This window comes from Choloepus didactylus, chromosome 9, assembly GCF_015220235.1.
Source record: "Choloepus didactylus isolate mChoDid1 chromosome 9, mChoDid1.pri, whole genome shotgun sequence".
NCBI lineage: Eukaryota > Metazoa > Chordata > Mammalia > Pilosa > Megalonychidae > Choloepus > Choloepus didactylus.
This window is the reverse complement of record NC_051315.1, coordinates 115,831,490-115,859,200: the sequence shown is the minus strand read 5'-3', so window position 1 is coordinate 115,859,200 and position 27,711 is coordinate 115,831,490. Positions and strand designations below refer to the sequence as shown.

The window sequence follows — 27,711 nt, the reverse complement described above, 5'->3', positions numbered from 1 at the left end:
TTAGTATGCCTACTACTAGAAATCTGAAATTACATGTATGGCACACTATTACGTTTCTCACTGTCTTTTGGACAGCAATACTGTCCATCCAATGCAATAATGAGAAGAAATGAGAGGTATAAATATACTGGGAAAAAAGTTTAAAATCATCACTGTTTGCAGATAATCGGTTACCTGACTAGAAAATCCAAAATAACCAGAAAATTATCCAACCAGAATTCACTGAGATTTCTGGATACTTGATAAATAATAAAATTCAACAGTTTTCTAATAAATAAGCAAAAACCAGTTAGAAATGAAATGAATGAAGTACTGAGAAACCAAAAATACCTGACTGTATGAAAATACAAACCAGGTCCTGGGTGGAAAGGATAAATATAATTCCACCAAAGTTCATCTATAAACGTAATGCAGTCCCAATCAAAATCCTACTGGGACTTTACTTGTTTGTTTTGCTATGATTACTTCATAAATTAATCCAAAGTTTATGTGGAAGAAAAAATTTTAAGATGAGCCAATAAAATTTGAGACAAAAAAATAATTAGTGCATACTTGCCCTATTAGATACCAAAATAAACACTACTGTACTGGTACAGAATCTATAGCCCTATTAGATATCAAAATAAACACTACTGTACTGGTACAGAATCTATTAAAAAAAAAAGAAAACAGTCCTGGAACTTTTATATCTGGTGATGGTGGCATCTCAGCCCAGTGTGTAAAAGATAAAATTATTCAATAAATTGCACAGCATCAAAGAAAAAGTAGAACTGAGATAATGGCTGGATTTAAGTCCTGGAAAGGTGAGATGCAGATCCCTAAACACTATCAGCCTAGCAATAACTCTTCTAGAGAGCCCACATCCCAAAAATGGAAAAAGTATTTGTTACTGTGTCTTTTTTCTGATTATAAAGCAGTCTCCAGAGATGTGACACACAGCCCACATTACCCAGCCTAAGAATCCATGGGGGAGAGAAGCAGTAGTTCTGTATGATCCTACATGACACCACTTGGCTCCCATCTTCCCTCCAGTAGACTACGGCAAACATGGGCATCAGAGGTATCCAACAACCTATGACCAGTGAGGCCCATATCAAAAATTGGAACTGGGGAATAGAATTGCGGAGAATTAAAAAGTTGAGAGGACTGCCAAAATAAAACTCATCCTTGGTCCCAAAGACAGAGCTAAGTCAGTCATCCCTCTGTGCTCTGATTCCTCCTTCTACTCCTGCCTAACACACCCAGACATGAACAGCACAAAATGCTTAAGCAATCTCAAGAAGCGTAAGACAATGGGAATGCAGGAAATACGAGAGGAGTCAGAAACAAAAGTGGTATGTGGAAACACGTTCAGGGTAGAATGAGAGAGGTTTTTCACACAGTGCATTTGAACAAAAAGTTCTTAACTTTTTATTCTGAACTAATTTCAAACTTACAGTAAGGTTACAAAAACACAGAAGCAATACATAGAACAATGTACCCTCCACCCAGATACTCAGATTTACAAACTAACTAGCATTTTGTAGTATTTGTTGTTTCTATTTTCTAAACATGAGAGTAGGTTGTATACATCATGCTCCTCCTGCACTTAACACTGCCACCTACATTTCCTAAGAAAAAGGATACTTCTCATATAATCGCCTTTTAGTACAGCTATCAAGTTCAAGAGAGGTAAAGCATACAGTCCAGTTATCACAATCATGTCCTTTTGGACGTTTTCTCCTCCTAAATTCCTAAATCCAGTCCAGGATCATATAATGCATTTAACTGTCACTATCCATTAGTTTTGTTACCATCCTTTAGTGTCTCTTTTTAATTGTGTAAAATACACAACATAAAATTTCCTGTCTCAACCATACAATTCAGTGGCATTAAGCACATTCACAACATTGTGATACCATCACAGTCCATTAGCAAAACTCTTCCTTTACCCCAAACAGAACCCCTGTACCATTTATGCATTAACTTCCTTTTTCACCATTCCTCAATCTCACACCATTCCCACTCCAGTCCCTAGTAACCTTACTCTACTTTCTGTCTCAGGATTTACATATTCTACTTATTTCATCTAAGTGAAATCATATAATATCTGCCCTCTTGTGTCTAGCTTATTTCACTCAACATGTCTTTGAGGTTCAGCCAAAATGTCTTTGAGTCTTCTTCAGTCCTTCTTTGAGGAATGAAGCATGTATCAAAGTTCCATTCCTTTTTACAGCTGAATAATATTCCATTGCATGGATAGACCACTTTTGTTTATTCATTCATCTACTGATGGAGATTGCAGTACTTCCATCTTTGGACTATTGTGAATAATGCTGCTATGAACATTGGTGTATAAATAATAAATATCTGTACAAGTCCCTGCTTTCAATTCTTTTGGGTATATACCTAGAAGTGGAACTGCCAAGTCATATGGTAGTTCTATGTTTAACTTTTTAAGGAACTGCCAAACTGCTATCCACAGCAGCTGCACTGTTTTGCATTCCCACCATCAATATACCAGGGTTCCTAATTCTCCACATCCTCATAAGCGCTTGTTATTTTCCATTCTCAGGCATATGAGGTAGTATCTCATGGTAGTTTTGATTTGCATTTCCCTAATGGCGAATGATGTTAAACATCTTTTCATGTGCTTATTGTCCAAATTTGTTTTTTGTTTTTTGAATGACTTGGGTCAACATAAAAAACAAACTAGAAGCAATTTCAGGTATGTGGTAATTACAACAGCGCAGGTAAAGGATGAAGAGGTACAGAATTTAAGACAGTATATATAAACAAAAAAAGTATGATCAACTTTAAAGATCTTTCGGAAGTAAAACCAATCGTTTCTGTCAGGTAGGATACAGAGAATAAGGACTTTGAAGATTAATTAATGCCAGCATTTCTAGTGTGGAAGAATAGAAGAGTTGTAAAAGATACAAGGAATTCAGTAGACATCATAAGTGTAGGGATGGATATTAAGTTCATGGGGAAAGAAGAGATATTCAGTATATTGCTAAAAATATATAGAGGTGGGGCTCAAGACAGAGCTAAGATGAAGATTTTAAAATCATCACCAATTCTTATTCATGAGAATGAAACCATGAAATCCATCAGAAATAGTATAAATGGTTTTTAAATAAAAGAATTAATGACAGAAGCTAGAAGAGCCAGCTAGAAAGGTAAAGAAACCAAGACTAGTGCTATAGGAAACAAAGGCTGACCTGAGGGTAACGAAGGTGTTGTCAGAAATGCGAAGGCCCCTAAGAAGACAAGTGGTCATGATATTAAAGTACAGCAAACAGCTGATCCGCCCTGAAACAATCTGTCACTTTCTTGCCTTCTTTATCACAACTTTTAAATCATATTTTATATATTAGTGAACCAGCGAGCTATTTAAATGCATATTTTGTCAACAAGTCAAATCGTGGTGACGTCATCAACATGGCGACATAAACAGCTACTGAAAACTCTTCTCCAGAGATACAATGAAAAAAAGGACAATTATGAATTGTGTGAAACTCTGGAGTAGGATATGGACTGGAGAAGGACACTGCATATAAAGAACTGAAAAAAGAGAAGAAATATCAGGTAGCAATCTTCCATCCCAGAATAGCCAGTCCTCTCCCCTCCTGCTTACTTGATCTCCGTGTGGGAAAGGCACGGTATCAGCAGACATGACCTCTCCCATCAGAGACACAGATTTAAAATCTCTCAAAGCAGTGAGACATACCCCCACTATTTGAAGACCTGGGGGACAGGGGAGAACATTTCAAGGCCCAGGTCAGTAAGGGACAAAGAGACTTGGGGTGCCCAGTGACTACCTTCCATCCCTGTGGCAAGCCACTGAGGGTGCCCCATTTGGGGGGAAGAAAGAGGGGCAGAGCTAATCTGACAACTGGCCAGTGAGAGAAACAAAGAAATACAGAGATCAAAGAAAACCATTAAGAAAACCCAAGGCAAAAGAGAGAAAACAACCTCCAGAATAACCTAACCAAGAAAGTCAGCTGCCTAGACAGCAAAAAATCATGAGCCACAGCAGGAAACACGAAGATGTGGCCGAGTCAAAGGAACACACTAACACCTCAACTGAGATTCAAGAGTTGAAACAACTAATTAAAGATGTTCAAACACGTCTTCTATATCGAATCAACAAGTTGAAGGAAAATGTGACAAAAGAGATAAAGGATACAAAGAGCACTGAGTGACCATAAGGAAGAATTCGTAAGCTTGAAAAAAACAAATAGCAGAACTTACAGGAATGAAAGGCACAAGAGAAGAGATGAAAAACCAATGGAGACATAAAACAGCAGGCTTGGAGAGGCAGAAGAAAGGATTACTGAACAGAGGACAGGACATCTGAAATCCTACACACAAAAGAATAGATAGGGAAAAGAATGGAAAAATACGAGCAGGGTCTCAGGGAACTGGATGACAACATGAAGCTCACAACATAACATGTTACAGGTGTCCCAGAAGGAGAAGAGAAGGGAATGGGGCAGAAATAATAATACAGAAAATAATCAATGAAAATTCCCCAGCTCTTATGAAAGACATAAAATTATAGGTCCAAAAAGCACAGCATACCCCAAACAGAATCGATTCAAACAAACCTACTCCAAGACACTTACTACTCAGATTGTCAAAAGTCAAAGATAAAGAGAGAATTCTAAAAGCAGCAAGAGAAAAGCGATCCAGCGCATACAAGGAAAGCTCAATAAGACTAAGTGCAGATTTCTCGGTAGAAACCATGGAAGCAAGAAGGCAGTGGTATGACATATTAAGATACTGAAAGAGAAAAACTGCCAACCAAGAATCCTATATCCAGCAAAACTGTCCTTCAAAAATGAGGGAGACTTTAAAATATTTTCATATCAACAGACAAGGAGAGTATTCATGAACAGGAGACCTCCTCTACAGGAAATACCAAAGGGAGTGCTATAGACAGACAGGAAAAGGCAGGAGAGAGGTTTGGAGTAAAGTGTAGAAATGAAGATACCAGGAGATAGAAAGAGGGTAAAGATCAAGCATTTGATGCTGAAAGAGTACAGAATGTTCAACAGGATTTACTGTATAGATCCAGAAATGGATAAAACAATACTGGGTGATGGTAGCACAATATCTCAAATACACTGAACAAAGATGACTGTGAGTATGGTTGAAAGAGAAAAGTTAGGGCCACATATGACACCAAAAGGAAAGAGAAGATAAACACTGGGATGGTATAACTTAGTGAAACCTAGAGTGGTCAATGATCGTGATTACGGGCACAAATATAAAATGTTTTCACATGAGGGAGTCCAAAGAATGTCAGCTTTGCAAGGTGTTGAAAATGAGACAATATTGGGGAAAAAATACAATCAGTGTAAACTAGAATCTATAGTTAACAGTAACACTGTTAATTGTAACAGGCAATATACCAAAGCTAAATGTCCATAAGAGGGGTATATAAGGGAGGGGTATGGGATTCTTGGCGTTGGTGTGTCAGTCCTTTTTATTGTATTGTATTTTCTTTGTTTTTTTTTTTTTATCATATTTTTCTTTTTTTCTTTTTTTGTCTCTTCCTCTTTCTTTGTGGAAGAAATGGAAATGTTCTCAAATAGATAGTGGTGGTGAATGGATAACTATGTAATTATACAGGGAACCACTGATTGTTTACTTAGGAGGGAATGTATGGTGTGTGAATAAAACTGTCTAAAAAATAAACAGATGGATACACACAAGTGCTGGAGAAAATGTGGAGAGAGGGATGTACCTAATCACCATTTATGGGGAATTAGAATGGTGCAGCCCATCTGGAGGGCAGTGTGGTGATTCCACAGGAAGCTAAGCACGGGGCTGCCATATGGTCCTGCAACTCTGTTATTGGATACATATGTGGAAGAACTGAAAAGAGGGACACGAGTGGAGATTTACACAGTGGGGTTTATGGTGGCAGTATTCACAATTCGCAGTGGATGGTGGTGGCCTGAGGGTACATCGACTGACGAACGGAATAGCAAACTGTGTGTATACATACAATGGAATATTGAGCTGCTACAAGAAGGAATGAAGTTGTGAGGTATGCAACTAGGTGAATGGACACTGAGAACAGTAAGTTGAGTAAAATAAACCAGAGATGAAAAGACAAACATTTTAATCCCTTACTAATATGGACTAACTATAAAGTGCAAACTCTGAGAACTGAATCTGAGAGCATAGGTTATCGGGGGAAGGCTTATTGCAAAGGTTCCTAGATTATAAGCTCTTAAGCAGTTACATCTACTCCTGAGTTGTAATGCCTATTTCTAAATTCTGAGATGCTGAGCTATTTGTATATAACCTGCTCAGTCCATGGAGCATTGGGTATCTGTGTGACACCTGAGACTCAGAGCCAGTGTGGCACATAACCTCTTATAGCAAATGTTAAAGAATCTGAAAAAGAGATCAGACTTCAATAAGAGATACGAACGAAATGGACTTGGTTAGGCTAAAGGGTAAATCAGACTAAAGGGTAAAGGACGATACTGACAGTGTTTTAAAATTTCAACTTTTGTGTGAGACCAAAGGAAGAGATGCTTATTAGATAAAAAAATCTATATTTTTTGTAGCACAGCATATAATTCAACTTGGATGGTCAGTTTATTCAAACACCATAATTACATGGAACGCTGAATAGGGAACATTGAATAAGGAGTGAAATCTGGTTGGTCTGTACAGGTTAGTGTGAAGCCCAGATACAGCCCAGAGTAAACTGGGCCAAGAATAAAAACATTTTTGTAAAGCCCCCTTGAGGGACTGGGGGAAAATGTGGAAATACTAAACTTCCCCAACCTGGGGAATTACTGATATTCTCACAAGCACTGGAGACTACCAATTTAGTGGGCCAAGCACTCAGTCTTGGGGCTTGCCCTTAAGAAGCTTGTTACTGCAAAGGAGAGGCTAAGCCTACTTATAATTGTGGCTAAGAGTCACCCCCAGAGAGTCTCTTTGTTGCTCAGATGTGGCCTCTCTCCCTAAGCCAATTCAGCAGGTAAACTCACTGCCCCTGCGTGGGACATGATTCCCAGGGGAGGAAATCTCCCTGGCAATAGGGGACATGACTCGTGGGGATGAGCTTGGCCTGGGCATCATGGGATTGAGAATGCCTTCGCGGACAAAAACGGAAAAGAAAGAGAAATGAAACAAAACAGAGTTTCAGTGGCTGAGAGGCTTCAAATAGAGTCAAGAGGTCATTCTGGAGGGTATTCTTAGGTGTTATATAACTATCCCTTTCTAGTTTTTAGTGTCTTGGAATAACTAGAAGGAAATATCTGGAACTGCTGAAATGCAACCCAGTAGCCTTGACTGTTGAAGACAATTGTATAACTATTTAGCTTACACTGTGTGACCTCGTGATTGTGAAAACCTTGTGGCTCCCACTTCCTTTATGCAGTGTATGGAAAGATGACTAGAAAAATAAGGACACAAAGTAAACAAATAATACGGAGGGATGGGGGTTACAGGATGTTTTGGGTGCTCCTTTTTACTGTACTTTTTATTCTTACTCTTTTTTGTGGTAATGAAAATGTTCAAAAATTGACTGTGGCGATACATGCAGAACTACATAATGGTACTGTGAACAACTGTACACTGTGAAGACTGTATGGTTTGTGAATATATCACAATAAAATTGAATTAAAAAAAAAAAGTCAATTCTTCTGGACCAGTAAGTCCATTCTTCAACGCATACTGACTGCTTTGATATCAGGTTGTTGGCCTTCCAAAATTTTTCTAGCAATATGCTCAAATCCTCAAATTCTTTCAACTAAATTCAATAAACATTTACTGAGTATCTCATGTCCATTACCATGCTAGGTCAGGGATGTAGAGATAGCTTCCTTCAATAAACAATGAGTGTGTCAGATATGCCAGGTACTACATGCTCAACAGCAAATAAAACACAAATATCTCCGTCCTCACGGAGCTTTCTTCCTGGGAGAGAAATAAATTAAACACAGCTACTCTCCCTTAAAGTGTCCAAAAGAAACACACTATGTTTTAGACTAAACCAAAAAAGGTAGCAAATATAATTATTTCATAAAGTTATTTGAGAAGTTTAAAACAAGAAACACAAGACTTTAATTAATTTCCTACAGCTACCATGCTTGTTCTCTGGAGTCATATAATGCAGATAAACATTATTAACCTACACACACATACAGTCAGCTCTCAGTTACCTGCGGGTAAATTATCCACACATCAAAGGCAACTCCCTAATACTGACTCTTCTTTCTGGGTGGTGTTCTATCCAAATTTCTACCATGCTACTCTAACACACAATATAGTAGAAGACTCTCAAAAGTATCTTAAACCATCATACATGCCAATTTTACTCTGTCCACCATTTTCAAATGTGCCTGCAGGGACTGGAGCTCCCTAAAACATATACCTTTCACTTCCCAGAGCCAACTAACCCAAGTTCTTCAACCCCAACCCAATCTTAATTCATCCCTAACCCTGCCCCCAATCTAATAAGCCACAAAGCACAGGCCTAGCTTTTAATCCACTGGATCGTGGTCATAAACTTTCAGGATCACAAGCTCCTTTCAGTAAAAACTGTTGGTATTTAGAATCTGTGTACTTTTAATATTATGGACATGCACTATGGTACTAGAATAATGTAAAAATCACACATAAAATGTAGAAATTTTCTTAAACATAAAAAGAAATAGAATTTCTTATATTTTCTTCCAGCACCCCAGCAACTGGTTGCATGCACACCTGGAGAACACGTGCTCTGCAAGCAAACATTATCTCCACCTTAAAGAAACTAAACTCGGAGGTTAAGTAACTTGTTCATCTTGCTGGTTTGGATGTATTACATCCCCCAAAATGCCATGTTCTTTGATGCAATCTTGTGGGGCAGTGGTATTAGTGTTGATTAGGTTGGAACCTATTGATTGTTTCCATGGACACTGGATTCAATCAGGTATGGGTAAGACCTTTAATTGGATTGTTTCCATGGAGGGGTTATCGCACCCATTCAGGGTGGGACTTGATTAGATCACTGGAGCCCTATAAAAGCATTCACAGACAGGAGCCAAGAGCAGCTGTGAGTGACATTTTGGAGAGCAGCTGAGACAGACACTTTGAAGATGGCCATTGAAAGCTGACATTTTTGAGAATACCATTTTGAAATGCAACCTGGGAGCAAGCAGACTCCAGCCGCATGCCTTCCCAACTAACAGAGGTTTTCCAAATGCCATTAACCATCCTTCAGTGAAGGTACCCTATTGTTGATGCCTTACCTTGGACACTTTATGGCCTTAAGACTAACTCTGTAACCAAATAAATCCCCTTTATAAAAGCCAATCCATTTCTGGTATTTTGCAAAACAGCAGCATTAGCGAACTGGAACACTCATCAAACTAGAACAAAGTGGAGCCAAATCTGGATTCAAGCATCAGTCTGGTCTCAAAGCCCAAGTTCTTCAGCACTCCTCTCTACCACGCCAATCTTTTTACTTCTACTTGAAGTATTATTGATCTCTCTCTCTGACTCCCACAGCCGGCCACCACCCCCAACATCCCTCCTACCTCAGGATACTCAGGATAGATATTGCTTTTATGCCTCAGAAACTGACAAACAAAACATTGTGAACTTCTAAGGAGAGCTATAAAGTCAAAACAGGCCTCAATCTACATGTCAAGCCTCATTTCAGAGCAAAGGATGAATGCAGATTCTTAAAGACTAACAGACAAGCAATATGAAAAGCTATAATGCATTAGGAAAATAACTTACAGAAATATTAATTGTGAGCATGTAAAAATGATTCCATGTATTACCATCCATGCATAATTTAATTAGTTTGAGTATGTTAATTCTGTTTACATTAAAATTAAGTACAGTGCTAAGATTAATTCATTCTGGTTCAGAACTAAACTAAAATGGAACTAAAATAAACTCCTTGCTTCATCTTAGAAAGAACAAATCCCTTACCTTATTTCCCAAAATAACATGTATCAAAATCCAGGGATCAAGTTGTCACAAACATTGGGACAGGTGGTTTGATGTGCCGAGCCCTCTTTCATGGGACTTGCCTTTACGAAGATCATTACTGCAAAGGAGAGGCTAAACTTGCATATAATTGTTCCTAAGAGTCTCCCCGAGTACCTCTTTGTTGCTCAGATGTGACCCTCTCTCTCTCTCTAACTGAGCCACCTTGGCAGGTGAACTCACTGCCCTCCCCTCTACGTGGGACCCAACTCCCAGGAGTGTAAATCTCCCTGGCAGCGCAGGATATGACTGCCAGGGATGAATCTGGACCCGGCATCATGGGATTGAGAATATCTTCTTGATCAAAAGGGGGATGCAAAATGAGATGAAATAATTTCAGTGGCTGAGAGATTTCAAAAAGAGTCGAGAGGTCACTCTGGTGGACATTTTTATGCACTATATAGATAACACCTCTTAGGTTTTAATGTATTGGAATAGCTAGAAGTAAATACCTGAAACTACCAAACTCCAACCCAGTAGTCTGGACTCCTGAAAATGATTGTATAATAATGTAGATTACAAGTGGTGACAGTGTGATTGTGAACAGCTTGTGGATCACACTCCCTTTATCTAGCATATGGATGGATGAGTAGAAAAATGGGAATAAAAACTAAATGACAAATAGGGTGGGATGGGGGGGGGATGGTTTGGGTGCTCTTTATTTACTTTTATTTTTTATTCTTATTCTGATTCTTTCTGATGTAAGGCAAATGTTCAGAAATGGATTGTAGTGATGAATGCATAACTATATGATTGTACTGTGAACAGTTGATTGTATACCATGGATGACTGTATGGTATGTAAACATATTTCAATAAAACTGAATTAAAAAAAAAAAAAATCCAGGGATCAAGTATGCCTCCAAAAGGATGTTTTACTTTGACAGTAAGAAAAGTCAATACTGAGGTCCAGAATGGGGATCACTGCAATTCCCCAAAAAAAGTTTAAAAAGCACAAATAAAAAGCTTTTATGACTGAAGAACGAACTTCTCACAATTTTGGCCAAAATGATACTGGATATTTTATGACCCAGGTACTACACTACATAAAGTTACATACCTCCAAAACTGTTACATACCTACAAAATCCATTTAGAACTAAAATAATATATAATATATAATATAATATAGCAGCCAGCGTAGTCAGCATCTAACAAAAGAATGCCAACCTGGTTTTTTCCTCACCAAAAATAAACATAGAAGTGTGTTGTACTTTCTAAAATTCCAATAGTGAAAAGCTCAGATTTAGAAAAGTTGAGAAATTAGGAACTTACTTTACAGAATAATTCCACATTTTGTATCAATGATAAAATCCCTAATGTATTAAAATATAATTTACAAAATTGTTATTCAAATTAGGGGTTTCCAGGAACATTTCTACTAAATAATAATTATCCTCAGTGGTTCAACTTTGTTACCAACCAGCTTGTAGACTAGCCTGAGTGACCCATCAGGTAAAAAAAAATAATAGATAAGAGGTCAATTTCAATGCTGTGGGAAGAAAGAGGGGAGGAGGGGAAGAGGGGAGAAAAGAACTTGGCAGCAAGACCCTGACCCTCCTGTTCTGGGTTCCCAGTCCTCACAGCTAGGACAGAGGAAGCTGATGACGGCTCAAAGATGATGGTTCCTCTACAACCTCAACTTGGTTGCTCCCACTGATTTCACTGACACTCTCCAGGGACACTCTGAGTGGCAAATCTTTATCTGAAAAAGCAAGATGTGCACATGGGAGCTGCTGTACATCAGAAAATGGGGCTTCCCTACAACAGTCAGGAGTGAGGGTGCAACGATTCACTCATTCCTCTTACCTTACCTTGGGAAAGAGTTCCATACTCAGATCACTCTGATCCACCACGTATTTGAAACATCTCAAGTATACTCACTATCCAAACCTATACACAACTCTACAGAATTATAAACTATTGTCCAGTCTAGCTGAAGAGTTCCCCTCTAGTCAACTCAATACGTGAGCAATACCAAAAAAAAAGTGTTTACAGATGCTTTAATACTAAAGATCATTTTGGTAAGCTTTAACATTCCTAATCACACAACTAAAACCACAAAAAAGAAAAAAATTAAAGTTCTTCTGTTTCCATATTATATAATTAATAGTATTTAAACTTATTTTTGTAATAACAAAGGTTCAAAGAAATGTACTGACTTGATGTAGATACAACTAGCTAGTGGCACAACCAGACCTCTGAAATCCCTAATCTCTCCGCTCTACTCTCAGTGGATGCCTTTTAAGAGAACAGAGCGCTATATTTTTCCTTTTGTCTTACATTTGGTGTGGCTGTCCTGTGCAGCCAGCCTCATCTCAGACCACCTCTGCACTCAACGCCTGCCCACTGGCCCTCCTGAGGACTTTCTACTGTGCCAAACTTCACCCTGAACGAGACTGCTCTAAGCCTCTGCCCAGACAGCTGCCTGCCCACCCTCACCCCCACCCCACCACCTCTCCTGGTCTGGATTTTCCCTCTGGCCACTTCTTCAGAAGCCTCCCGAGACAGCCCAGTCTGGCGCCCCACTCTCAGCACCCTGAACTTTGCCTTCACACCACAAATCGCAGCTGTGATTAAATAATTATTTGTGGAATTGCTTCATGTCCACCCTCCCCGAGAGGCACCGTATCTGCCTCAGTCTTCACTCTATCCCTGGGGCCCCTAGCACAGCGCCTGGCGGAAGTATCCATCACATGGACAAATGGATGGATGCATAAGGTTAAAAACAATGAAATCTTTAAATAAAAAATTTCCTTAAGACATTTTAATTTTCTTCCTACAAAAATTATGTAACTTTCTGAGTAGAATATCTATTTTATAAACTACTAAGGTGTACCTATAATTCTAAGTGATGAATCTCTCCTGTCAAGCATTTGACCTACTTAAGTTTTTCCATGAATTCTATCTTTTTAATGGTGAACATTATGTTTACCAAAAATGGGGGGAGGCAGGGTATGCAGATGCCACAATATAGCAGCATTTTTAATGGCAGTGACCCAAACTACACAAGTAAAAGCAGAGAAGCCGAGAAAGGAACATTTCACATCTGCGATCCCAAAGAAATATAATGCCTATCAATGTAAAATAAATCCAAGCCTTAAAAATGAACAAACAAAATGAGAATGGGCTCTGTTACTATTCCATTCCCCGTCACCCACTGGATCTGCTCTCCTATCCCATCTTGGCCACCAATTTCCTTATGGCCTCACTTGTCCCCTGGGTGGCCTACCCCAAAGGACCAATCATTTCCAGGATATTCTCTCTGGCAATCGTGTCCTTGATGAGAACTCCAAAACATATATTATTCTAAAGCTCTAAAACACTACCTCTCCTTGTAGATTCTTTTCATTTTCTCCATTCCTACCTTCAAAGCTGCCAGATGGGGAAAGTTATCAAATGAGGCTCAATGTCACATGTTTATACTTAGCAGGATCCTAGTGACAAGTAATTTATACATCTTTCACTGACTTACCAAGTTCTGCAAATCTCTAAATCCAGAACTTTGCCATTCTCCTTCACTCTCCAATGTACCCTCACCTATCCTGACCCCTCCTCTAGCCTTCTTTGAGATCCCAGTTATCACACTTCACATGTTAAAAAATGTTTGTTTAAAACTGAATTCTCTTTGTAACTCTCATAATTACACCACCATTTACCTTTCCCAGAGAAGCTGGAAAGCTAAATCCATCTCTAGAACCCTGCTCCAAAGGTTACTGTCAAGTCCTTACATCTCCCTCTCCCCCAGCTCCTTCATAACAGTCCCCAAACCCGCTTATAATTTGCCTCCCTGATCCCAGCCCCATTCAAGCTACCTCACCACTGTCTCCTCACCACCAAACTTTCTGGGGAAAAAGATTGAGAAAACAATAGACAGAATCACAGCAACTCGGCCCGGAATCACCAGGCATTCTAACACCCAGATTTAGAATATACTTGCCTCCACTTTCTACCCCCACTCACTCCTAACACCCCAGCTAATCCATCTGCTGCTAATACAACTCTCCAAGAGCAGAAACTACCAAAGAATTGCAAAATCCGTTGTTTTCCCCTCCTCAGCCCTCCTTCCACCTTGACTCTAAAAGGACACATAGTCAAAACATGTAACCTCGCTTCCCTTGGCTTCCCTGACACTACATTCCATTCCCTCCTTCTCTCAGCCATCCTCTTGCCTGCTTCCCTGCTCCACCTGCTCCTAAGGATCTGTCCTCAGTCCTCCTCCTCCTCTCTCTCCGGGAAATCCTCTCACTTTTCCTTCAATTATCACCTCTATGCTGATTAACTTCAAGATCTCTCTCCCAGCAACATGACAGATGCTAGCTCACACTATACTATAAATCTCCCCGAATGACATCACCCAAATGTAGTACATGGACTGATGTACCTCCCTTACCACCACCAACCCACTCCTCCACCACCTTCTCTGTTCTGTTTCATGCTGTCACCATTCTTCAAACACCGAAGCTCAAAATTTCAAAGTATTCAGTGAAATATCCTTTCCTTTACCCTTCATACATCCCATCGGCTGTCAAGAACTAATGATTCCTTTCACTACTATTGTCATCCCTTCCTATCCATTCTCACTGTAATCTTGCAATTCAGGGCCTTACCCTAACCTCCCCTCCCCCACCCCATGAATATATCCCATACCCATATTGCCAGTGTGGCACTACTACTCCTTTACAACCCGAATTTTACAGTGTCAATCCCCCACTAAACTCAAGAGTCTTAATTTCCTCTTCACTGCCCCTCTCCTAAAAAAAAGACAAAAAAAAAATCCAAATTCCTCTGTCAAGTATTTAAGGCCTTCCACAAGTTGAAGCCAACTTTAAGCCTTTCACCTCTCACCTACCTCCCAATTCTCTCCTCCATACACTTTATACTTGCATCAACTCTGCCCACCTCTCTGCATCTGCTCACTTTGCCTCTATTCACTCAAACTGGGATTCTTTCCCTTCTCTTATGTATTTCCCAATTCTAATAATTTCTTAGCATCTAAATTGATTAGACATTCTCCAATACCAAAACCTCCACTGTCCCCAGCCTGGGACTGAACTTCTCTATCAATCTGCTGAACCCTCAGGGCACTCATTTGTGAACCTATCACATATCTCAAAATGCCTATAAGCTCCTGCATTCGAATCAGGGAGTATACCTCATCTTTGGCTCCATCTAATTACTACCCACTGACTGACTCTAGGATGGGTTCTGAAAATCTTATTTCTTGAAATTTTTGTAGCAGAAGAACACATGGAAATACCCAATGAATTCCATTTAGTTAGTAAACACATAAATTATCACATAAGGGGAAATGCACAAACCTAAGTGATAAAAACATCAAAGACACCTAAAAAAGAAATATAACACAGTTAACAAAAATTCTGAGCCAAGTAAAAGAAAGCAAGGAACAGGGAAGTAAAAAAAATAAAAATAAAAAAAATTAGAGAACAGCGACATTAAAGCAGATCACAACATTTTGAGCTAAGATAATTACAAAAAGAAACAGGCTTTCAAAGGCTGACGGGTGTGGACAATGCCATACCACCACCCACACTGGCAAGGTAAGAAACCCAGTGCTCATTCCAGAACATCCCAGAATCCGCCTTGGTTCTCCTTCCAGGCTGGCTGCTGTATTTCCTATCCCATTCCTAGAACCTTCATTTATTCATTCAACAATTCTTCCTGAATTGAATGAATCAATAAACAAACGAATTTATGTAAGGCTTTAATTGTTGTTATCTTCCAAGTCTCCGTCCTTTGTTTCCCTTCTGTGACCCAATTCATCCTCACAGCTTCCTTAGTCCTTTTAATCAGTTGATGTTATCAGTTTATAGTCATAAAATATAATACCACGACACAGTGAAAATAAATGAACTAAACAGAAATGTACTCAATTATATGTCAGTCCTACTCTTCCAAACTCCACCTGCTCCTGGACATCCCCAGTTGGGTGTCTTCCTCAAGCTCAACTCTTACTTCAAGATCTAACATAAGTCTCATTTTGCTTGGTTAATCTTTTCCTGGCTCTCCAGGCCAAAAGTAACCTCTGTATTGCTCATTTAACATTGACCATATCCTTATTTGCACCTTTATACAGCTTGAAAACAACTCTTGTCCTTGTGAAATTAAGATTTCCTGGTTCCCTATAAATGATGGACGCTTTTACTTTTATAATGGATTCACACACATGCTGGATTCAAAGCGGCATGTTACTGCCTACTAAAAAACTACGAAAGAGAAGGGAGAGTGGAGGGAGAAAGGAAGAAGAGAGAAAAGAGGAGAGAAGGAAAGTAAGAAGACAAAAGGAAAGAAAGAGATGGAGGCAACTAACATCAGGGTCACCTGAGTGCCCACTATTGTCTCCCTCACCTCTACTGTCCCCCTCACCACTACTGTCTCCATCCCTCCACCTCCTATCTCCCTCAATCCTCATGATAACCCTGGGAGCTAAGAAATAAAAATTTTGTTGCAAAAAACTGAAACAAAAAAGGTTAAGAAGCCATACTAAATTTACATAGCAAGTTTTATGTATAAAGATGGAAATGAGTTTCTTCTCCACTCAACAATACAAAGTTAACGATCCAGGATAAAAGATTTTAATATATTTAGGAATGTCACCTAAATCATTATCAGGTTAATATTACAAAAGGTATTTAAACTAACAAGCAGAGACTCTGGTTAGTTACCTGAATAAGAAGTACACTATGTCAACCTACTTTCAAGGTGCTTTACATACATTTACAAGAAATTTAAAGCACAAGGTAAGTCCTAAATTACTAATGTTAAAATATAACAATATCTAGTTAGCGTCCCTCAGTTTACAGAATCTCATCTCAACTTCCACTAAAGAGATTATAATACATTAGATGTTTCCTGAAGTACATTTGTATATATGAAGATGATAATGGCCCTTCAAAAGAGAAGGCAATAATCGAGTAGACAGCAGACTTAGAAAGAAAATACTGCACACTCTAAAAATAAATAAAACTAATAACAGTTCAAATTTCTTAAACACTATGTGCCAGACACATATCTCATTTAATCCTCTCAACAACCCTACAGGTACATTCTGTCGTAATCTTTACTTTACAGATGAAGAAACTGGGGCACAGAGAGATGAAATAAGCCACCTAAGGTCACAAAGTTAGTAAGGAACAGAGCCAGAATTCGAATCTAGGTATCTAATTCCCAACAAATTATAACGGGAAAAGACATTACATTTTAGAGGGAAATACTGGGACGAAAAAGAACTAAGATACTGAAATGGCTAAATCAAAAATAGATTAACAAAGAAAATCTTTCCAAAAAAGGGCACGTGTTAATTATCCCTAAAACCATTTACAGAATTAAAGGTGAAATATTTGATATATCTCCAAAATACACAACTAAGAACCCAAAAAAGGAAAAAAAGACAGTAAGATGAACTTAATTAAAAAAAGGTTACTAAAAGAGCATTAGAGGAAAATTGCCCAATCTGTTTTGTGAAAGTACCCTAAGTCAGATAACGAAAAGATCAGGGGAAGGCCGAGACAAGCACGTGAAGAACAAAGAACAAGGGCACAACTACAATGTCAAAAACGGAATTAAGACAATGAATCATGTTCAAGAAGACTTATGACAATATTTGTAATAACAACAAAAAAATAAGGTAACAACCTAAAGGTCTATCAAGAGAACAAAGGGGAAATGTGATATAGTCATAAAATATAATACCATGTCACAGTGAAAATAAATGAACTATACAGAAATATACTCACATCGATGAAACTCAATGACTGCAAAAAAATCCAGCTGCACAAGAATACATACAGTCATACAGTACCATCTACATCAAGTTTAAAGACACACAAAACAGTAATATACACTGTTTGGGGATAATACACATGGAATAAAACTACAATGAAATGCACAGGAATAATAAACACCAAATTCAGGGCAGTGGGTAAATGAAGGATTTGGATACTGGGGGAGGTCTTCTTTATCCAGATTATTATGAAATACTTCAGAGCATGTCCAATTTTTAAAAGAAACGGAATTAGCAGATGGCCTCACGAATTCCTTTATATTTCTGATCCAAAGGAGGTATCTAATGAGGCAACGATGACTCTTGTGAAGGAATGTTAAGGGATAATGTATCAAGTATTCATGTTCGATTGCAAGAAGAAAATTCTAGTTAAATTCTCTCAGTTTGTTACCCTATGTTTTTCCACCCTGTAAAAAACAGGGATTATTTGGGGGCAATAACTATGTGTAATTAAAACAGATATAAGCATTATCCCTAAATGTCATCACAGCTCCTTTCCAGATATCATGTCTTCAGAGGTCAATACAAACAGGGAGAAAGTGCTTCAAACCAACCTGTCACCCCAGAAAGGAGGTGCTACACCCAGGTTATCACAGACTCTGCGTCCAGACTGCCTGGGATAAAATCCAGTACACACTTGGGCAAGACACTTAAGCTCCCCCATGCCTCAGTTCCCTCATCTGTAAGATAAGAATGATAATAGAACCTAGCTCATAAGATTGAGAAGAAAACTACAACAGTGCCTGGCCACGGGAAGTACTCCAAAGGGTTGGCTATTATCCTTGTTCCAAGGATAGTTAATTTAGAAAGAGAAAACCCAGGCTTTGTATCAGTAGAATACAATAATTAAGTTCATTACTTTCCACATAAAAACTGGGCAGCTTTCTGCCTGTTTGAACAACCAATGTTAGCATAGTGAGATAAGCATTTTTTAAATTTCTCTAACAATATATTGTTACAAAACCTCCAATGTGCACACACCTGTACACACATACATACTCTCTCTATTGTCCCGATTCAAGGTAAAACATTCTATTTCCTGGCTCCCTTGTTCACCTGGCAAAAACCCAATTCATCTTGGAAAACCTAGCTCAGTCATCCCCTCTACTAGGAGGTCTCCCCATTTTTCTCCTCTGCTCTGCCTGCTCTGTGTTTTCTCTGTATATCTCAGCAGCTTTCACTGCATGTATTGATTACATGATACTGTAATATATCTGCTTACATGTTGTCTTCCATTACACTGTACCTTCAAGAATCTTGAGCATTTTGAAAGCAGAGGCTATCTCCAAGTATTTCCAAATTCCCTGCCTTACAAAATAGATTCATTCATGTATTTAGTGCCTAACAATTAATGCCCCATATAACCTTATAACAAAAACCTTCACACATGAATAGAAACCTGTATTTGGAGGTGACTTATCCTAAAAGTTATTTACGTCTTTAGTTTTAAATAAAAATGTGCAGGTCAGTTGAGCCCCCTGAAACATCCACCAGTTATCCCTCAAAATGGGAAACACAAAGTATATAAGTAAACATATTCCAGTGACAACAGAAGCTAAAATTTTAAATTAAAAAAATTAAGGCACTTAAAAAGTCAGTAAAACAAAAGCAGTCCAAAAACTTTTAAATCAGAACCATCTATGTGGTCTCCTTTTCCAGAAAGAGAAATAAGCCATAATCAAAAGTCAGATGAAATTATATACCCTACTGCGGTGGATGAAATCAAGACTAAGCTACAGATTTCACAGGATGCTTCTGTGCTGAAGGTTTCTAAAAAACTAGGTCATGAGTAAGTTAAAACTGGGCTGATTTTTAAGGATTTAGCAGTTCTTAGCAATTTTTTGGAATCTGCTCAGAGTTCCAGGATTCTTGCCATTCATTTACAGGTCTATCTTCTGTTACTACAGAAAAGGAGTCCCTCCTCTTAGCTAAGGCACAGGCTTCACTAGTACTTCAAATCCCGGCCCCTCCCATCTTTTCAGAAACTGGTCAAGCAAGTAACCCTTTCATGCTCTGTACTCAACCTCTCACTCTCAGTCAAACCCTTCCCCCACCAGCACTTAAACATCCTTAATCAAAACTTCTGGACACAGTTTTCTATATCTGCTGTCTCCACTTTCCTCATCTCCCACTTGCTCCCCCCCAACACACACACCCATATCAACATCTCTTGTGAAGGTCACAATGACCTCCACATTGTCAAATCCAATGGGGGAGAAAGAGGGGTCTCACCTCTCTCATAGGAGCATTCCACACTGAGGACCTCTTCCCCAAGACTTCAGGACATCCTCTCCTGGCTGTCCGCTCACTTCTCTGGCCACTCCTCCTGTTCTCTTTGCAAACTCAGCCTCCTCTACCCAGCTCTACCAAGGCTCCATCCTAGGCCTCCTTTTGTTCTTATTTCATGGTCTCTCCATAGGCACTCTCACCCAGGTCTGTGGTTTCAGTTACCACCACTACAATGACGGCCCCAAAAGGGTAAATGCCCACCCCAATTCTCTGAGCACTAAACCATTAAGTAGCTCTATGGAGGTCTCAAAGGCAGCTCCAACTCAACAATTCCAAAGCTAAAATTATGCATCATCCCCACCCCCACTCCCCCACCCCCGACCACCCCCCCATATACCAAAATCTAGCTCTCTCCCAATAAATCCCATCACAGTGAATAACACATATATCTTTTCAGTTGCATGAGTCAACACCTTCTCCACTCCATATACTATCACCACATCCTGAATTTTACCTCTAAATCTCCATATTCTCAACACTCCTGCTCAATGAATATAAAGCTCTTAAGAGATCAAATAAGTAGACATATGAGGTACTTTCAAAAAGAAAAAAAAAAAACTTAAATATGAGTATTAAGTGTTCACTAAATTGAAATCTCCTTGAAAGCAGGGACTTTGCCATGCTCATCTTTTTATTTATCCCACATGGTACACCTAGCACAGTGCTTTGCAAGCAGATGGCATTCAGCAATGAACTACTGGTTTTGGCTCAACAGATGTTCAACTGCATTTAACAGTTTGTATTTCCCAATCCAAGTCACTGTTTCTGTCTCTTAAAGAGGTGAGATGGTTTTGTCTCCTAAGAGATGAGGTTAACTACTGGATACTTTTGATAATTATGATGCTGCCTTTCTAAAATTAGAAAAGCCTGTCAACTTTGACTTGGCTTTCCCCAAAATACCCAAACCCTGTCCTCAAGTACAAATCTCACAAAAAAAGATTCTCACTTCCAACTGTTCATTTTAAGAGGAGAAAATGTAAATATTAAATCCCTGAAGGCAACCAGAATGACTGCTTGAAAGAATTCCCTATCTCATTTTCATATCTTGCCATGTGAGCTGGCGTGACATTCTGGGTGGGTACAGGCACTGAAATGAAAAGAATGGCCATTTCTCAAAAGTTCCCAAACCCATGCCTTATGTACATTTAATTACCCTCAGAATGTGAGATCACCATCTAATAAAATTGTACATCAATTCGAAAAAGCTCCCAAGACTGGATTTCCATCTAAATCACAACCCTCATTATAATCTTCATTCACACACTACTTTTCCTTCCTCATATGTAACATAACAGGCAATTATATATTTATTTTTATGATCATTTGCTTCAATTCTATTTCCTCCATATGGGCAGGGATCATATCAATTCTGTTCACTGCTGTATTCCCAGCACCTAACATGATGCCTGACGTATAACAGGAGCTAAAAGGCTCTAGCTGAGTAATGAACTAAATGGAGAATGAACTAATTATTTATTTAACCTTAACCAAAAACTGGATTCCTCTCTGAACTCTAGGACAGCAGGGAAGCACGTGAGCCAATGAGCTAAACTGTGAAGTTTAAAGCTCTGATCCCCTCCCCTCCAACCCAAAAGAACATGATTTTTCCATCATGATTTGTCCACCCTTCATTTCTCCCAACCATTCTTCTTCCTTCCTTCAAGAAGAACATTTCAGATTCACAGAATGCTTGAGCTTTAAGTTACACGGTCAAAATATCTTACAGATCCAGAACAGACCCAAAACGGCGAGGTGACTTTTCACCTTGACTGTCACATTCAATGGACCTCTCTGAACTACACCAACCACAGTGCCATCCTACAGCACGAATCCTTTTTATGGAAGAAGGCAACTAGAAATAATCTAAGGAGAAAGTGTTCCCGACTGACTAGTGAAGCCCTACTCATACCAAAAGGTGAGGCAGTACATAAGAAGATGCCAGAAAACAAAAGAATCAAGTCTATGCAAAAGACTTCCCATGCCACATTTCTTCCTTATAATAAACTTCAATAAAACACTTCCAGGAGTAACTCAGCCGCGCCCTTCAACTCTCAGAACTAACCTGGGGAAACGTAAAAGGTGACGATTATGAAAGAAAGCCTCATCAACCTACAGCTCTCCCAGCCACTTAAAGGAATCTCGTCAGCCAGCCACCAAAGAGAGGCAGCAGAAAGGCAGCAGAAAGGCTTGACTAAAACCCAGCTTTCTCCTCTTACCAGCTGTGATCTGGGACAACTTAATGCGTTCAAACTGCAATTTCTCCGTCTGTAAAATGGGAATAGTCACCACCCTTGAGGATTATAAACAGAATAAAACTACAACAGAGTAAAAATATCCATATAAAGCACTTACTACAATGCACGGCATGTAATAAAGGCTCAATAAATGTCAGCTATTTGTTATTCTATTCAGCTGCAATCACTTTCACAAGGCTCACCCCTTTCTAGCTGCCGTTTAATTTTAAAGGAGTTTACTTATTACCCTTTCTATTTTTGAAAGGCCATATACACAATGGCTTAAAGCACATTTTTTGGAACCAGGTCGCCTGGGCGAGGCAATTAATCTCTCTGTGCCTCAGGTTCCTCATCTATGAAACGGACCTGATAATATCTACCCAACAAAATTACTCCCTAAATGTTATACATCCTATTACCACGGTATAATTAAACGTACTTAGGAAAAAGTAAGCCTACAACTCTCTACCCCAAAACAGCCTTAATCCAAGTCCCACCACCACGAACCGTGGTCAAAACGAATACCAAGGTCGACCCAGCTCACCCACCCGGTATCTTCTCACACCCCCCAGGCACAGACACCACCACCCCTCCAACGCCGGTTTTCCAACCTCGCAGGGCTCAGTTTCCTCCAACGGACACAGCAGGGCTCAGGCCACGTCAGAGCCCATTTAATGAAAGTTGCCAGCCCCTCTTCCTTCCCCTCCAACAAAAAGCGGGGAGGGACCCCGCGCATCCTTCCGCCCCCGGACAGCGCAGGGTTCGCGCGGCCCCACGCCGCTCCCGCTGCGGTTCCCCCGGCCCACGCAGGCCCTTTGGCGCCAGCCCCACATCCCAGCCGGAGACGCCCCCGCCCTGCCCCGCTGCTCCCCGGCTCCGCCACGGGCCAACCCAGGACCCCTGCGGCCGCTTGCGCGCCCCCTCCGAGGTAGGCCCAGCGGCCTCTTCGGCGACCCGCGGCCCTCCCCCAGGCCCAGGCAGCCCTCGGGACCAGCCCGGCCGCACGCAGAGGCCACACCGCCATCCTTCCCACGCCTCCTCGTCCACGGGCGCCGCACTTACCGAGACGCCGGGGCCCCGGTTCCTCCGACCTCCGACCCACGTAGGCCTGGCTGCACCCCAGAGCTTTCACGCCCCGCTGCCGCCCCTGGGACCCTGGCGCAGTCGCCGCGGCCGCACTGTGAGGGGCGATCCTCTGCTCCCCAGTCCGCCCCCGCCGCCACGTCCCAGCCCCGGCCGCGGCGACAACAGCAGTTTCTTTGCCCAGCGCCAGCAGGCCAGCGTCTGTTGAGCCGAACTGCCCGGGACACGCACCCCCGGCCGGCGCTCGTTGCATATGCAGAGAGGCCGCCGCCCATTGGCCCGCGGGCGGTGGCGCGTGAGGGGCTGGGCCTATCGAATTCCGGCCGGGGAGCGCGGCGCCGGCGGCCCGGGGCGGGGCGGGGTTACTACCGGGCATTCGGCGGTACCGCGGCAGACCGATCCTGGCCGCAGCCGGCGCGGGTGGGGGTGGGGAGACAGGGTGGGACCGGAGGGGAGCGGGGCGAGTGGATCGTGACGGGATGGACTGGGCGGTGGCCGGCGCGGGAGCTGCACGGGGCTGCCGTTCTGTGGCCACAGCGTGGGAGGAGGAGAAGCCAGACCAATGGGTCTGGAAGAAGGTGGACCCCCTATGGGGAAAAGACGGTTCCTCCCACCCCCCAAAAAACAAATGCAAACGCACGATTATTCCCATAGAGTATAAATCTTAATAGAATAGGAAATAATATGCACCTTATTTTTCCGTTCCTAACTGGATCAGATTAGCTATCCTGTGCTAGCACAAATTTCTGTCAAATTTTGTAAAATAAAATGATTTTTGAAAATATTTGGTTTAAGACGGAGGCTGCAAACTCAAAGCATGTTCCATTATAATTTGTCTTGTTTTGTCTTCACCTAAGCCAGATATAACCCATTCTCCTCCGAATGCACTCACTGTATACAAGTTTGCTATTTGTTTTCAAAGGATAAAATTTACTCCAAATTATTGGTTTGGGACGTTCTTTCTTCGGACTCTAAAAGTGTTTCTGCATTTTAAAGAGTTTGCTGTTATCTCGCATTTTGGACACTACATGATGGAGAAAAGGCACCCAGCTCAGATGCACTGCCTCTCCAGGAGCAAACAAACAAAAAAACATATCAAAACAGTTACAGTGCAGTATAAACTTATTCAAAGACTTTTATTACCCTAGTAGTAATAGAGTTGGGTCCTATTTTAGTTGGTCTGTGAACAAAGTTATAACATTAAATCAGATATGACACCACAAGAAAAATAAAAACCGTTCTTCTGGTTTTAGGGTTTTTGTTTTTTGTTTTTTTTAAGTAGTTGTGCCGGTTTGAGTGTGTTGTGTCCCCCAAATGCCATTATCTTTGTGGTCTTGTATGGGGCAGGCGTTTTGGTGATGGTTGGATTTGCTTGGAATGTACCCCACCCAGCTGTGGGCAATGATTCTGATGAGATGTTCCCATGGAGGCGTGGCCCCACCCATTCAGGGTGGGCCTTGATCGGTGGAGCTATATAAATGAGCTGACTCAAAGAGGAAAGAGAGTGCAGCTGGGAGTGATGTTTTGAAGAGGAGCAAGCTTGCTAGAGAGGAACGTCCTGGGAGAAAGCCGTTTTGAGACCGGAGCGTTGGAGCAGATGCCAGCTGCCTTCCCAGCTAGCAGAGGTTTTCCGGACGCCATTGGCCATCCTCCGGTGAGGGTACCCGATTGCTGATGTGTTGCCTTGGATGCTTTGTGGCCTTAAGACTGTAACTGTGTAGTGAAATAAACCCCCGTTTTATAAAAGCCTATCCATCTCTGGTGTTTTGCATTCTGCAGCATTAGCAAACTAGGACAGTAGTGAAGGAGCTAGAAATAGCTACTCCGAGTAGTAAATCTTTCTCTGATGAAAAACTTTTCTTCAAGTACATGAAAAGTGATATTCGTGAGCCAGCCTCAGGGTAAACCAGGGTTTCACTTTCCCAGAAAAGTTCCAAATCCATGAAGCAGCCAGAACTTGAACTGGGTGGAGTGATGATGCACTGCACAAAGAAAGCTCACTCTCCTTGGGCCCTAAGGCAATTTAGCTACCTAAAGGGATGGATACTTCACTTGAGCAACCTGTTCTCCCACTAGAAAATATGGACGTTCCGTTGCTCATTAATCTGTCAAAATGCTGTCAGAGGATACATCCTGTAGATAAATATAAGGCAAAATTTTTTTTATCTGAGAAGATTGCCCATATTCTGCAAAGGAAGTATGTGTTACAAGTGGTCGTTCCAGAACCAGGGAAAGCCTCTAGAAAAACCAAGTAAACTCCAAGGGACTGAAACTAATTTTGAACCTTTCCATCAATAAACATAAGGCAGACTAGTAAATTTCCAGCAACATCTTTCTTCGTTTTCTCTTTCTATTATGGACTTGGATCATGCTGTTGCCGAAGTGCAATTTTTGATATATATAAGCCATTAATTTTAGAAATAACCGAACAGTTACATAGATTTCTGAAACATGTATTTATTTTTTAAAGAAAAGATTCCATGGAATTAAGAAAATTCAGATTTCTCATCTTGTTTACTGTTTATCACTTAGGCTGAACTGAAAAGTGATATTTCTGCTCTCTAGACTTTTGGTTTTTAAATAAAATAGTACATGTGCAATTGCTTATCTTCTAGAAAGTGCTTCAGTATATTTATTTTTATTTGAAACCTAAATAGAGATTTTTGAGAGTTCTGAATTTTGGCTGCACCTTTAAGAACTTTTAAGAGTTCTATCAGGCAGCACTTCTGGGTGATAAAGTACATGGTGATACCCATGGATCCCACAGTAACCTACCCTTTGTTGCTCTTCTTTCATCATAAAGTGAATTCCAGGCCAACATTATATAGCATTCTATGATGGCAAGTCAGACACTCTGTGAGTCCTCAGACTGTGGCACTGGCAAGGCTCTGTGAAATCATCAGGGACATGGGATGCTTCTCTCTTTCTATTCTGCCGTTCTTAGTGTGTAACTTCCATACTCAAGATCATAAGACGGCTGCTGGAGATCCAGCCATCACATCTGCATTCCAGGGATCAAGAAGGAAAAATAGAAGAACACAAAAGAGATGAACTCCCTGTGATTTCCATAAGGAGTTTTTTCTACATAACGCCTCACTTTACATCTCATTAACCAGAATATCATCACATACAAAGGAGGTTGCAAAATGTAATTTCCTAGATGCTAGGAAATTTAGGGTTCTTTTACTAGCTATGAAGGAAAGAACAGTAACTCGTAAGCAACCAACAATCTCTGGTCCCTCGATAAATGTGGGGTAGCTGATGCAACCCACGATACGATGGACACTGAAATGCTTCATTCTAATCAGATGATTCTCGAGTTCTTCCTTAGGACCAATGGAAGTACCCCTGTTTATTTCTCCTTTTGTTTTAGAAGTCTGTGACAATAGAGAGGATCTGGTCTCCATTCTTCTGATACAGACCCTCATATAATTGTGAACTATATAAAGAACCCTGAGCCTTCTCTTCTTCAGAATCATGTCTTAATTTCTTTTGGAGTTCTTTCCTGAACTTACTTCTCCGTTTATGCTTTTTGTGTCTTTACTCTGAGCCTGCTGTGGTTTCTCTAAATTATTATAAAATGTGTGGAAGCCAAGGATGGACTCAGTGCTCTAATTAATTGGACATTAATTCAACAAATATTTAAGTGTGACCAGACAACAGGTACTGTGCTAGCAGCAGATACAGCACTTTAAGACAGAAAAGGTCCCATCCATCAAGGAGCTGGTATTCTAACATAAGATAACTGTTACAAATAAATATACCAACAAGATTATGTCAGTGTCAAAAGTGATTTCGGGACCTTTCAACAGGATAACTGCAAAAAAGGAGGAATAGAGGTGATTTGGGATAGGAGGTCAGGGAAGACAACTCAGCAAGGTGACATTTATGTTTTAATGAGGAACTGGCTGCTAAGTATAGCAGGAAAATCATACTCCAGTTCTAGAGAGACTCTCTCAGGGACTAGAACATATTCTTGTATTGGGTGCACTTGACCTGGCAATTTTAGGAATCCTGCCCAATTTACAGAATCCATAACTCAGTTCTATTATCTAAAGAGCCTTTATCATTTGACTAACTCAAATACCACGTCTTCTATGAAGCTCCCAAGCAAAACGACTTGCCCTGTTCTCTGTATGTTTTGTTCAAACTATTGGTTTAAGATTAGGCTGCTTTAGGTTATGATAAATCAAAATTGCAAAATAAACTGCTTTAAGCTAATGGAATTTATTGGCTTAGAAAATTAAACAGCCCAGGAGTATATCTGCCTTCAGGGACAGCTTGATTCAGGGCTCAAACTACATCTG

At 40.5% G+C, this 27,711-nt stretch overlaps 1 protein-coding gene across 1 annotated transcript in view; it reads right to left on the bottom strand.

Moving 5' to 3' along the window:
* ACSL3 (acyl-CoA synthetase long chain family member 3) overlaps positions 1 to 23,523 on the bottom strand; it is an 87,309-nt gene extending 63,786 nt beyond the window's left edge. Inside the window, exon 1 of the mRNA XM_037849526.1 lies at positions 23,384 to 23,523. The gene's annotated coding sequence lies outside the window, so the exon portion shown is untranslated. The remainder of the gene's footprint in view (positions 1 to 23,383) is intronic.
* Between the last annotated feature and the right edge of the window lie 4,188 nt (positions 23,524 to 27,711).